General features: G+C 34.4%; 1 pseudogene; it reads left to right on the top strand.

Moving 5' to 3' along the window:
* Nucleotides 1–5,862: 5,862 nt before the first annotated feature.
* LOC113928620 lies at nt 5,863–6,772 on the top strand (annotated as a pseudogene).
* Nucleotides 6,773–15,642: the final 8,870 nt, after the last annotated feature.

Genomic DNA, 15,642 nt, shown 5'->3' with positions numbered 1-15,642 from the left:
TATTATATGTAATATATATATTCCATTATATATATATTTTATATATACATATATAAATGTATGTATATATATTTATAAATATATATGTTTATACTATTATATTATTATACAACAGAATATTATCCATCAAAAAGAATGAAATCTTGCCATTTGCAAGGACATGGATGGAGCTAGAGTGTATATTGCTAAGCAAAATAAGTCAAAGAAAGACAGTTGCCATATGATTTCACTTTTATGTAGAATTTAAGCAACAAAACAGATGAACATTTGGGAAGGGGAGAAGGGAGAGAGGAAAATAAAGCATAAGAGACTCTTAAGGATAGAGAACAAACTGGGGGTTGATGGAGAAGGTGGGTGGTGAATGGGCTAAATAGGTAATGGGTATTAAAGGGGGTACCTGCGATGAGCACTAAATGTTTTCGTTTTGTTTTGTTTTTAATTTAAATTCCATCAGCCAGCACATCATTAGTTTTTGATGTTATATTCAATGATTCATCAGCTCATCACATCCCAGTATAACACCCAGTGCTCATCACATCACTTGCCCTCCTTAATACCCATCATCCAGTTACCCCATCCCCCAACCACCTCCCTTTCCTCAACCCTCAGTTTGTTTCCTGGGGTCAAGAGTCCCTCATGTTTTGTTTTTTTTTTCCTCTCTTATTTCTCCCCATTCAGTTTTCCCTCCCTTCCCCTATGGTTCTCTGCACTATTCCTTATATTCCACATATGGAGTGAAACCATATGATAATTGACTTTCTCTGCTTGACTTATTTCACTTAGCATAATCTCCTCCAGTCCCATCCATGTTGATGTAAAAGTTGGGTATTCATCCTTTCTGATGGCTAAGTAATATTCCATTGTATATATGGACCACATCTTCTTTATCCATTCATCCGTTGAAGGGCATCTCAGCTCTTTCCACAGTTGGGCTATTGTGGACATTGCTGCTATGAACATTGGGGTGAACATGCCCCTTCTTTTCACTACATATGTATTTTGGGGGTAAGTACCCAGTAGTGCAACTTGAGCACTACATGTTGTAAGTGATGACTCACTAAATTCTACTCCTGAAACAAATATTGCACTGTATGTTAACTAACAAAATTTAAAAAATAATTTTTTTAAAAGTTTCTTTCACACAGTGTTTACTTTCTCAAACTTCCACCAAACTTACGGTTTATCAATATCACTTTCTAACATATACATGTGTGTTTCTTTTTTCCCTTTATTTTACTTTTGAAATTTATTTTTTTACAATCATAACCCATCATTGATTTTAATAGTTTTTCACCAAATATTATGTATCATGGTATATAAACAACCCCCCCCTTTTTTTTGCTTGTATATCCCTTGCTAAGTTTTTTGTGCAGGACAAAACACAATCATCCATATGTGGTATCCTTAATGGTAGATCTTATGATTTCACATCCATGGATTTCTATGAAATAATACTTTAAATTCATTAGTATTACCCAATGAAAACAATCAGTGATTGACTTTATGTCTCCCCTAAACTGGAGGACAGATAGCTGCAGCTCTGTAGTATTGCAGGATTATAGATTAAACTCACACATGTAATGATCCATCCAACTGCATATGCATAAATACATGTATACAAATATGTTTTCTCTCTGTATAGATCAGGAAAATGTTCATATTACTTGAAATTACTGGATTTTAGCTTTACAAAGTCTCTTGGGAAAATAAAGTTTCATATACTTATTGGAGTCTCCATGGAATAGAGTTTTTAATGAGTTTTCAAAGCAAAATATTCACGGTGAGAAGAAACAAGTCTATTTTTTCTCACCCTGTCAGGTTCCCCCTGTGGGAGTCTGGGATGATTTTAAAGCCCTATTATTCTCAGATATATCTTCTTCCATGTCAGTGCTGTGGAATTGTCCTTTGGTAACTTAAAAATAGCCTGACCTCACAAAAAAAATCTCCTCTCAGCAGTTCTGATTAAAACCCCATCCTCAGCTCTGGAACCTGATGCAAAAGTAAAAATTAAATAAATAAACAAACAAACAAACAAACAAACAAACAAACCGGGGACATCCTTTAGCTTTTTCTTGGCCTAAGAAATTCCCACTGCTAGGAGACACATCTTAGCAAGCAAGGTAAGTAATTGATAAAAATAATATACTAGAAAGGGAAGCTGGAATCTATTTTTACTATTTCCTAAGTTATAGCAGGGCCTTAGTTTTGAAGAGAAGATGCCTTTGACACATAGGAAATGTCTAAGAATTCTTTGAGGGATGGATCCTAGGGAAAATTACATGGTTGTTCAAGCCTGATAGATTTATTTGAACATTTAAACAATTCATAAATTATAATAGTGATCAAATAATATATAGAATCATACCAGTTTTTCATCATGACTTTCATCCACTGCTTGGTTTCTATAGTAATCACTCTACTTCATTAATTTCCTTAACCCCACTCAAATGCCTCATGGTTAAAGATTTTCTTTTACATTTCTTCCCTGAATCAAGCAATAAGTCATGATTTTCTCTACTCTCTTTCTCTCTCTCTCCTAGCCCCCAAATCTATAACATTCTTAAAGACATTCACATATTCAGTACTGTGGCAGATACCATTGGAAATATTTAAGTTTCTTAAAGCAGTTGATGAATGGCAAAATATATTCCACTGAAATTTCATTTTGTATGTGTTGAATTTTTTTTCAGTTTTCAATATAAATAAAATAAAATATACAAATGTTCTCATATAAATTTAAATAATTGTCCTAAATTGATGCATTGTAATAACATAGTATCATAGCTATATATTTTGTAGCAGTATCTGTTATTCTGTAAGATTGCATTTAATTTATGTTGATCAATTTCAAAACTAAGTTATGCTGGTAATTGATTGAAGTTAAATTATATATACTAACATATTTTGGATAAATTTAAGTTTTGCAATATTGATTCCAAAACAAGGAATAGAATCCTCCCTTGCATTTATTCAATTGACACAAACTCACTCTGAGCATTTAGTATATTTTCATAATTTAATTATAAATGCTTGACTTCTAATAATATTAAAATTATGTTAATATGCTGTTAATCTTCAACTCTATTTATATTAATATATAGGAAGTATGTTAATTTTTTTATTATCACTTCATTATTTTCTAATACTTCCTATATTCCTGACATATACTTTGAAAATCATGATACAATCTCACTTTTCTATTAAATTCATGGGCATTTGTATCTTCAATAAAATTTAGTGTTTATTCACAACATCAACTTACCTTCTTTGTGTTTTGTGCTGGGAAAACTTTTTTTTCTCTCTCCCAAATTCTAATTTGTCTGTTACTTGTTTTGGTATATTTTTTTCTTATTATTATTTTAAAAGTTCCCTGACAGAGTTGCATGAATATTTTTTCAATTGTTTTTCTTTTTTTTATTAAGTTCAATTTTTGTGTTTCTTAGAAGATGAATACAATTAAATTTTACTTTTATTTTTCAACTTTTTATGTTTTTACTTAAAGTCCAGTTAGTTAACATATAGTATTATATTAGTTTCAGGTGTACAATATAGTGATTCAACACTTCCATACAATACCCAGGGCTCATCACAGCAAGTGCACCCTTAGTCCTCATCACCTATTTAACCCATCCCCCAATTACTTCCCTTGTTCTCTATAGTTAAAAGTGGGCTCCTTGGTCTGCCTCTCTCTGTCTCTCTTTTTTTTTCTCTTTGCTTGTTTATTTTGATTCTTAAATTCCACATATGAGTATACCACATTACTTTTTTAAAGATTTTATTTATTTGAGAGAGAGAATGAGATAGAGAGAGAGAGCATGAGAGGGGGGAGGGTCCGAGGGAGAAGCAGACTCCCCACCTAGCAGGGAGCCCGATGCGGGACTCGATCCCGGGACTCCAAGATCATGACCTGAGCCAAAGGCAGTCACAACCAACTGGGCCACCCAGGCACCCAGAGTATACCACATTATTAAAGAAAGGATAATGGTCATATGATCTTTTCAATAGATATAGAAAAAGCATTTGACAAAGTACAACATCCATTCGTGATAAAAGTCTTCAACAAAGTTGACTTAGATGAAACATACTATATGAGCTTAATTTACTCACAATTTTATACAATTTACTTAGTGACATTCCATAGTATATGTCTTTTTAAAAGTTATTATTATTATTATTTATTTATTTTTAGAGAGACAGAGAGTATACAGGTGGGAGTAGGGGAGGGAGAGAGAGAATCTTAAGCAGGCTCCACACCCAGTGTGGAGCCAGCACAGGGCCCAATCTCATGACCCTGAAATCATGACCTGAGCTGAAATCAAGAGTTGGACACTTAACTGACTAACCACCCAGATGCCCCAGTATATGACAATTTTTTATTGTTTCTTTACTCTATCCTATTTTTACTTTGCTTCAAAAATTTGCTTATTGACTTTCCCATATTATCCCAGATTAAGGATCTCCTTTATTTTATTTTTCTTTTTATACTACCAAAGTCATATGTTATTGTTAATTTGTTTCCTTTTTTTTTTTTAAAGATTTTATTTATTTGAGAGAGAGAGAGAGAATGAGAGAGAGCACGAGAGGGAAGAGGGTCAGAGGGAGAAGCAGACTCCCCGCTGAGCAGGGAGCCCGATGCGGGACTCGATCCCAGGACCCCAGGATCATGACCCGAGCCGAAGGCAGTCGCCTAACCAACTGAGTCACCCAGGCGCCCTAATTTGTTTCCTTTAAGTGAAGTAATGTTTAATTATCATCAAATTTGAAACTGGGTTTTTCTCTGTATCTTCACTCTACCAGTTTATTTTAATTATGTACAATGAGACCAAGTCTGGCTTCAATTCCTATATATAAAAGTGTACTTTTAAACATTTTGGGTTGATGAGTAATGCAACCACAATAATGTGTATATTTGTTCCAAAACATCATCAATGAACAAAAAGTTAGTTCAAAAATTGTTCCAGAAAAAGAAAACTTTTTTTTTAAGATTTTATTTATTTATTTGACAGAGAGAGACACAATGAGAGAGGGAACACAAGCAGGGTCAGCAGGAGAGGGAGAAGCAGGCTTCCCGCGGAACAGGGAGCCCAATGTAGGGCTCAATCCCAGGAGCCTGGGATCATGACCTCAGCCGAAGGCCAATGCCTAATGACTGAGCCACCCAGGTGCCGCGAAAAAGAAAACTTTTAAAAGGTTAATACTCTACTTGTTGTGTTTTCCTTGGGTATTGACACATTTTTCACTTATAAAATTCCTCTTCACAAAGTATTTACTAACTACAATAAAATTTAAAGACTTTTGTAAATTTTTGATTCTGTAGAGTTCACCACATTAGAGTGAACTGGAAAGTGTCTCAAATGTGTAGTGCAAGTAAAGTTTTCTGAAAGCAAAAATCAGTTACAAAATCAAAATTTTAATTTTTTTTCCAATTGAATACATTTAATAATTAAAATCATCTATTAGTTACATTGATTAAAATATTTTTACAAAAAATATTAATGATAAATATATATAGATAGAATGTAAATAAATTGTAATCACTGCCTTTTTAACTTTTCAGTTATGAAATAGAGATGTAGGGATTTAAAAACCTGTGTTAGAGAAGATGATTTTTATTCATGCTAATTATTAAAAATATCGATTTTCATATGGATGTTGTGAGACTTATATGGACATTATAAGAAAAATGAAAGCCAACCACATTTATCAATAATGTTGCTTACTTTTGCTAGAAATAAAATGATGCTCAACTTAATATATCTTAGAATAATTGTCTTGGGTATTAATACATGTTACTTCTTTTGCTTCTTTGACAAAATTAAAAGAAGAGATTTTCCACCCAGCATGCAGAGGGAGAACTGGACCATGGTGACAGAGATAACTCTTACAGGGTTATCAACCACCAGAGCCCTTGGGGGCCTCCTGTTCTTGATTTTTTTATTGACCTATTTGGTGACAGTCCTTGGAAACACCCTCATCATTACCCTGATTCTCCTGGATTACAGGCTTCACTCACCCATGTATTTCTTCCTCAGCAATCTCTCTTTCAGTGAAGTATTAACCACCCCCTGTGCTGTTCCCAAGATGCTGGCAGGCTTCCTGTCAGAGAAAAAGAGCATTTCATTTGGTGAATGCTTCACCCAGTCCTATTTCTACTTCCTGTCTGGATGCACTGAGTTTATCCTTTTTGTAGTCATGTCCTATGATCGCTATGCGGTCATTTGCAGCCCCATTCAGTACCCTGTGGTTATGACCAGCTCACTCTTTGTGTGTCTCTTTATCCTCTTATGGGTGGGTGGGCTTTCTCCTCATTCTCTTATCCACTGTCCTTAAGGCTGGGCTACCATACTGTGGCCCCAATTTGATTGGTCACTTTTTTTGTGACAGTGACCCCCTTCTCCACTTGGCCTGTGCTGACATCCATGTCATTGAATTCTTGGACTTCCTCAGCTCCCTTGTCCTGCTTCTCAGCTCCCTCTCCCTCACCATGGTCTCCTATGTTTACATCATCTCCACCATTCTGAAGATACCCTCAGGGCAAGGTCAACGCAAAGCTGTGGTCTCCATGGGCTAGGGGTTTTCCATTTTTGTCTATGTCCGGCTCTCCTAGAACAGCAGCCTGCATCTTAACAAGATTCTCTTTATCCTTTCTAGTGTCAACACACCACTCCTGAATCCCTTCATCTTCAGTCTACAGAATGAAACCTTGAAAGATGCACTGAAGGACAGCTTGGTCAAGGGCCAGAACTTCCTCAAGCAAATGAAGTCCATGTAATAGTATCTTTGAATCATCCCAAACTTGAGTATTTTTAGTTTTGCCAAGAATGAGTTCTAAAATTTATTCTATAATTGGAGGAAAGATATATTTATGTGCTTTTATAATTTATAACCATAATAACATAGTTAAACTGGGTTTATATACATCTTGTATTTCAAGATGATTGATTAAATATGAAAAAAAAGTATTTTAGTATTGGGGGTATTGACACTTATAGTACTATATATAGTAGTCCATATGATGGTGGCAGTACTTTTGCTTAAAAAGGTGGTATAATTGGGCACCTGGGTGGCTCAGTTGGTTAAGCGACTGCCTTTGGCTCAGGTCATGATCCTGGAGTCCCTGGATCGAGTCCCACATCGGGCTCCCTGCTCAGCGGGGAGTCTGCTTCTCCCTCCGACCCTCTTCCCTCTCGTGTTCTCTATCTGTCATTCTCTCTCTCAAATAAATAAATAAAATCTTTTTAAAAAAGGTGGTATAATTAAAGTAATAGTAGTGTTTTAATGAAGACCTATATGTGTGTATATTTGTTGATTAATTTCATATTTTCCAATTTCAGAAAAAATAAACTTTTCAGGTCTGTGGTCTTGTAGGCAAGCCACATTTGTTCTCACAAGATAATAAATAATTAAGGACTTCATTCTGAGTTTTTTTTTAAGATTTTATTTATTTATTTGAGAGAGAGAGAGATCTAACATATGAGTGAGAGTAGAGGCAGAGGGCGAGAGAGAAATTCAAGCAAACTCCATGTGAACCTGGGGCCTGACCCAGGCCTCAATCTCAGGACTTGGTCTTAGGACCTTGAGATCATGACCTGGGCTGAAACCCAGAGTCAGATGCTCAACAGACTGAGCCACCCAGGTGCCCCTAAATTCTGAGGTTTTTAAATGTCAACTGTTACCTGGTATTAACCAACATTCCAAGCATTTTTGTTTCTTTTCTTTAATGAAGTGTCATATGTCATTATTCTAGTAAAGGACAGTTGCAAAGCAGGACTTTCCCATGAGTTTCTGGTCTTATTGTCAACTATCAGTGAGATAATACAAAACCATTTCTATCCAAATGAGGACCACTGAATAATGACCTCTCTTAGAAGCTTTGATATATCCTTCCCATCCACAACCTTAATTCAGATGTTTGATGTAAAGATTTACAAAACCCATAGTATATATTAAAGGAGGAAATACTTAACATCCTATTTAGTTAAGGGAAAAATGAAAGCACCATAACGTGTTAACTCTTCCATAGTGGGCACTATTACCTGTGATAGAAGAAAAATAAGATCAAACATCAAAGAGAAATTTTCATAGCCATTTGATGACCATTTTCCTGAAGGAAAAGTATTTCTTTAGTCAATCGATCTTCATGTTCCCAATTTTAACTTTTTTGGAAACTTCCTCTCCTGTTCTGTCCTTTAGTCCATTTTTTTCAAGAAGAATATTGCAAATATAGTGAGGTTATTATAGTCTAAAAAGATAATTTCCTGTTGGGGTTTTACCGGGGCCTGGACATCTAGCACCTAATAATTCAGCCCCTTACCCAAGTATAATGTTCCCTGCTCCTATATCTCATCAAAACCAAACTTAGCTAGAGTCCTAGTTCATGTTCTGGTTGAAGATGTGTGATGAATTATCATTCTCTTTGTATCTGGATCCTGAAATTTTGTTTCCTATCACCAGACCCAGGGTTGTACATAATATTTAAGTTTCAGCTTCTGGTGCTAGGGCTTGACCTCTCTTTGACATCTAAGTAATGATAAAAAGGTGGCATGGAGAGGGGTGTTCTCTGTTGCTCTGATGTTTCTCTAATCTCATGTCAGAGGGTTGACACGTGCTTTACAATGGGGATTCCTTGATTTAGTCATTTAAGGTGTGCACAGTAATAGGTATGGGGAAGGGGCAAAGACCAATTCTCCTAGACCTTTTATAACTTCCAGGATCTCACAACTGCACATTATCTGTAACGATCTATTAGTAATTTAACTATTGGCTATGAATAATGATCTAATCCTAGCTGTAAGTACAAAGGTCTTTATTGATAAGCTGCATCCTAGACCTCTGTCCTTTTACTTTTAGGTGGGATATCACTTTAAATAAGTGAAACATTCTTTTTCTTTCTCTGACTGAAGGGAACAAGATTTATTTAAAACCCTTTGATGCACTAAAAAAATTCCTAAGAAATTTCTTAAAAGCTCCATACTCACTGGAGATATATGAGCAACAAGAAAAAAAAAAAAAAAAAACTCTATGTAAGTCCAGGGTGGGGGAGAATTTTGTTGGTATGGAGAATCTCTTAAAAGTTTCATCAAACAGACAAATGCAGTCCTCATGTTGACCAGCATTTAAAAGCTGTCACTCCAATGGCCTTTCACTCCAATCTTTTATATCTGGTTCTTTCTGTTTGTTGACTCCTTTACTTCTGGCATAAAGATGTTTTACATCCACAAGGGGACTTGGCTTTAACCTGTTTCGTCAAGTACCACTGAAGGGGAATTGACTGAACCTAAATTCTAGTTTAGCAAAGTCAGGGAAGGGATCTGACATGTTTGGCTAGGGTGAGTTGACCCTCCTGCATAAGACACTTGCATGTAGAGTAAAAATATTGTATCATCATGTTTTTTTTTTTATTGTAGTAAAACACACAAAACATAATATTTACCATGTTAACCATTTTTATGTGTGGAGTTCAGTGGTTTTAAGCACATTCATTTTTAGAATCATTTCTTTTAGAATCATTTAACTATTATAAGGAAGTAAGCTCACAGTAATATAAATGCATAGACATTTTCCTACATGGAGCAATTTGGAAAATGAAAAGAAACCTAACTGATGTTAGCAGTTATGCTGGGATAATAGGTTTATGAGCTGAACTAGTGTAATGGTGCTGGAAGAAAGATTTACAGCTTTAGAACAATATGTGGCATAATACTTCTTACTCTTAAACTATTTATAAAAAAATATAATATACATTTTCTGTTATTAAAACATATTTATTCCATTATCAATTTCTGCTAGTTAAGTGGAATTGTGTAGCCCTAGTGTTGTCTTATAATGCTAGTTAATGAAATTCCAGGGTTGAACATTGGAAATTCTGTCTTCATTATTAATAAAAGAGGACAATTTTTTTTCTTTTCCAGTTAACTGTTACTCTTCTTACATCTGTGATGATTGTTTATTCAGCCCTCCTTCCCATGTATGTTCTCCTATGTCTCATTCTATTCCTTGGAGGATGGCCTCTCTAGATTACATCACACAGGCTACCTCGCTTTTTGACTTCCTGTTGGGTTTGACAAGTGGCAGGCACTAGTAGGAGAAATGTGGAAAAAAAAAAGTAAAGTTAATGTATTTATTCCCCTTGTTCTGTCTGTGCGTGGTTCATTTGGCATTTCTATCTAATCACTCAATATTCAAGGAGAAAAGATGATAGAACTGGCAGATTCAGGCACCTTCTCTTCAATGAAAGCTCTTATGTTTCTTCAATAGGCTTATTGAAGAGTAGCTATCAGGCAAAGATACAATGATAAAAAGCCATACATGGTCTCAACAATAGCTCATCTTGCTACCAACACTTGCATACTTAATGAGTCAACAACAAAACTGATGAGTCACTGAAATGGCATAATTCCTTGGGTATACTAGCCATCCATAGAGATGTCCATAATTTGTCCTTATAAGGCAATGTGCAGTTATCATTATTTGCATGCTCACTGGAATACCATATCTATAATTGTAGCATCACACACATTACCTTTGACAGAGGAATTAACTTTATCTGGTTAAAAACATTGGCTCATATCCAGGGGAGTCACTAGTCATCTGAGAGCAGCTAACCTGATAAAATGGTGGAATAGCTAACCAAAGTCTTCAAGGACATGTGTTCATGATATACAGAATGGTGTAAATACTTTAGAGACCAATACATGATTTTATTTCCCCTGAACTGTATTACATAAGTCCAGAAAGCAATATGGGATGGCTTCACTCAATATTGCTCTGATTGATCCATGTTTAGAGAACATGGTTCTGTACTAATCAGGAGGCTGGATGCTGATTGCCAGGGGAAAACAATTTGTGTTACATAAGGGAGGCAAGGAATATTAATTTTGGAAGCAGGAGATTTGCTGAATAACCACTACCACTTAGTGTTTCCATTAAAAATATATATTATTGACAAACTCTGATACCCAAACTAAACAAAATTACCAAAGATTTGGATTCTGTGTAAATTAAAATTTATTATACCTGAATAGGGTAGAAACTGAGGTTCTCCCTGTCACTGGTGGGTAACAGGAACAAGGAATTGGTAACAAAAGCAAATTATCTACTAAAAGGCAAAATCTTTTTCAGAAGTAGAACTGTAATGGTTATGTTGTAGATTTTTTTTTTGTTACATTTTCGTCAACGATCATATGAAGTACATTGATGGTGGCCAAGGTTACAAATAAGTCTTGAAAAACACATCTGATTCATTTGACATCACTTTACTAATGATAGGTTTGAATGTTTGGTTTTCCTTATATTTGACAATGAGAGATAATCAAACCATGGTAATAGACACTGACAGGCAGAGCTGGTGAACCTAATGAAGAAAAATCAGTAAGAGTTATGTTAACTGGCAGAGCAACAATGATAACACATATTGCTGTAGATCTATGTCCATGTATGCGTCATAAGTCCACAATTTCGCATTTCCCTTAACATGGTGAAAAAAGTTGGCTTTGAAAGAAGTGGAATTTCTTTTGTAAAAACTATTACTAGAAGTTGGAAAGTTTACTTGTTTGCAGAAATAATTATATTATTCTTACTAACATTCAGGTTACAAAATACAGAAGATAATAATATTCTGTTTTATTTTACCTTTATAAGAATTTATGTTACTTAAATATTAAGAATTCTAATGCAAACAATAATATAATTTCTGATTTTTAATATCATAGAGAAATAATGTAAATATTTTCAGTCACTAGTGTCTTTTCTACTTGTGATATTGGGTATCACTGTATATTTCTGAACCAATAGTTCTTCTTAAGAAATGGAAAGTAATATTTGATCAGTCAAATAAAGAGAAGTGTTGTGTCGTATATATGGGAAATTTGTAGAGGTAAATGAAACTTCTAGCTTCAAATTAAAAAGTTGCTGATGTATTTTTCAAACATTGGAAATTCAGGCTATAATTTGGAGATGCATTATTTTCTTATGGTTTTATTAATATATGAAATTAATCATTTACACCATTGTGTGGCATTGATTACATTTATAGTATTATACAAATATCACTGTTACCTATTTCCAAAATTTTCATCACCCCAAGAGAAAGTCTAACATAACACACATTAAACAATAATTCTGTTTCTTTACTTATTTATACACTGGTAACCACTAATCTATTTTATTTTTCTGTGAATTTGACTATTCCACATTCTTCATATAAGTGTAATCATACATATTTGTTCTTTTATAAAGGTTGGCTGATTTTCCTTAGCACAATGTTTTAAGGTAGATACACACTAGCATGTTTCAAAACTCCATTTTTTTATGAATGAATAAAACTTTATTGTTTTTATATTCTGCATTTTGTTTATCCATTTATCTGTTGATGCACAATTAGGTTGTTTCCAGCTTTTGGCTACTGTGATTAATCCTGCTATGAACAATGATATAACAAGTACTTATTTGAGTTTTTGCTCATATTTCCTTTTGGTACAAACCTAGAAGTGGTATTGCTGGATCATCTGGTAATTCTATATTTAGCTTTTTGCGTATCTTCCAAACTATTTTTCTGCACCACTTTACAAAATTACATTTTAGACTATTTTTTATTATGTTAATCACCATACATTACATCATTAGTTTTTGATGTAGTGTTCCATGATTATACCGTTTTTCTGCACCATTTTACTTTCCCACTAGCAATGCATGAGTTATAATTTTTTAATTTAAATTTTTGGTAGTTAACATACAGTGCATTAAAGGTTTCTGGACAATTTCAGTGATGAATCACTGAATCACTTAAATACAACACCCTGTGCACATTCTAACAAGTGCCCTCCTTAACACCCATCACCCATCCAGCCCCTCTCCAACCCACCTCCTTTCATCAACCCCAGTTTGTTCTTTATAGTTAAGAGCCTCTCATGATTTGTTTCCTTTTCTGTCTCTTTTTCCTCCTTCCATAAGTTCACCCATTTATTTCTTAAATTCCACATATGAGTGAGATCATATGGTATTTATCTTCCTCTTACTGACTTATTTCACTTAGCATAATACACTCTAGGTCCATCCATATCGTTGCAAATGGTGAGATTTCAATTTTTTGATGGCTGAGCAAAATTCCATTGTGTATATATACCATCTCTTCTTTTTCCATTCATCAGTTGGTGGACAATTGGGCTCTCCCCATAGTTTGACTATTGCTGATTATGCTGCTGTACACATCAGGGTACATGTATCCCTTTGAATCTGTATTTTGTATCCTTTGGGTAAATGCCTAGTAATGCAATTTCTGGATTGTAGGATTGTTCTATTTTCTTAACATTTTGAGGAACCTCCATACTGTTCTCCATAGTACTTGTACCAGTTTGCATTCTTGACAACAGTGCAAAACTGTTCCCCTTTCTCTGCACCCTCACCAACACCTGTTGTTTCTTGTGTTGTTAACTGTAGCCATTCTGACAGGTGTGAGGGGGTTTCATAATGGCTTTTATTTGTATTTTCCTGATGATGAGTGATGTTGAGCATCTTTTCATGTGTCTGTTAGCCATCTAGTCTTTTTTGGAAAAGTGTCTATTCATGTTTTCTGCCCATTTCTTAACTGGGTTATTTGTTTTTTGGGAGTTGAGTTTGATAAGTTTTCTATAGATTTTAGATACTAACCCTTTATCACATATGTCATTTGCAAATTTAGTCTCCCATTCCTTAAGTTGCCTTTTAGTTTTGTTAATTGATTCCTTCACTGTGAAGAAAATTTTCCATATCTTTGCCAAAACCTGTTATTTTATATTTTTATTATGGTCATTATAGTAGGTGTGGAGTGCTATCTCATTGTGGTTTTGACTGACATTTTCCTAATGACTAACAGTATTGTGCATATTTTTATATTTTTATGTGTTTATTGATCACTTTCTTCTTTGGAGAAAGCCTATTTATGTTCTGTGCCTATTATTAATTTGGGTTTGGGTTTTTTTAATATATTCTGAATGTTAAACCATTATCAGATATATTACTTAACAAATATTTTCTCCCACTCTATAGGTGGTCTTTGTAATCTCTTGACAGCATCTTTTAATGTACTTTTTTATTTTAATAAATTACAGTTTGTGTATTTTTGTTCTTATTTTTTAAATCACATATTTGCCCAATACAATTCTAGAAATTTCTTATTCTCATTTAAGACACGTTTGTCACTGGCATTGCACTTGATGTGAGAGAGAATCTAACCTTATACTTTACATATAAACAATTTTTGTTTTCTCCTTCCTATTCTTTAAAGAGGTAAATTCCAATAGTTGAGATGGGACATGAGAATTCCAGCAATGTTACCTGAGCCATTCCTTGTTGATTTTCTAAGCATCCCTAGCTGAGATCCTTCCCTCTTTCCTCTGCTCTCTGGCCTCCTTGGTTAATATTTTTAGAGACACAGCCCTCATCCCTTTAGTAGTCTTTCATTCCTCTTTCTGGGAATTTCTTCATCTGTGATCTGACTTTTTCAACATAATTTTTAGTACACTTATAGCCCCTAGGGTGGTTTTCATCTTTCTTGCAAGTAGGGAAGTCATATCTTACAACTTCTGCATTGCTCAGACCTACATCACCTCATTCCTAGAGACAACTGAGTGCTTTCTTCTTGCAGTGATGGCTCTGGATCACTATGTGGCTATTTGTTACCCACTGAAATACCTGCTCATCATAAACTTGTCTGTGCACATGACATTGGCTCTGGAGGCCTGGATCATCAGCTTTTTTTTTTTTTTCTTCAGTAATGTCTCTCTATTTCACAATCCTTCCACTCTGTGTCCTTAATACCCACCTGCTTTTCTTACTATATTTTATGTGAACTGCCCATCTCCTTTCACATGTTCTGTTCTGTTCTGATACCTGCAGACCATAATGTTAAGAGAGATTTGAAATAATTGAAATAATTCTAGCTAAACATCCTAAAACAAACAGCTCTGTATGGACTTACATGGTTTGAAATATTAACCCAAAATACATATACATTTGGACCTCATTTAATTTGCGTTGAAACAAAAGACTATCCTCAGTTACAAATTAATGTTTCTATTGTCTTAAGGAAGTTTTTTCTCATATCTTACAGTCAGATTGTAGCACTGATCAAATGATTCTAGAACAAACACATATTCATTTTTTGGAGGGAGATTTATTTTATTTGCATTATTAATTTTAATAATATGAAATACTAATAAACATATTCAATAAACTATTGTTTTTTGTTTCTGTTCAAAATTTACAAGATAATTGGTAAATTTATTTTTAATTTCTAAAATATGTTATTTATTCATTTATTTTAGAGAGAGAGATCACATGGGGGGAGAGGGAGAGTGAGAGGGAGAAAAAGAATCTCAAGCAGACTCTAGGCCAAGTGTGGAGCTTGATCTCACAATCATGATCTGAACCAACACAAGAGTCAAATGCTTAACGAACTGAGACACCCAGATGCCCCTATAGAATTATTTTTGAACAGCATCAGTTGAATTATCTTAGAACAAATGGGCATATTACATAATAACCTTTTTTTTTTTTCAGAAAAACCTTACAAATATCCCTCCTTCATATCCTATGTTTAATACTTATCTAATTCTAAGTGAAAATGTACTGAGTTCAGGGTGTCTGGGTGGCTCAGTTGTTTAA

Source organism: Zalophus californianus, chromosome 5, assembly GCF_009762305.2.
Source record: "Zalophus californianus isolate mZalCal1 chromosome 5, mZalCal1.pri.v2, whole genome shotgun sequence".
Classification (NCBI taxonomy): domain Eukaryota; kingdom Metazoa; phylum Chordata; class Mammalia; order Carnivora; family Otariidae; genus Zalophus; species Zalophus californianus.
This window is presented reverse-complemented; position numbering and strand designations above follow the sequence as displayed.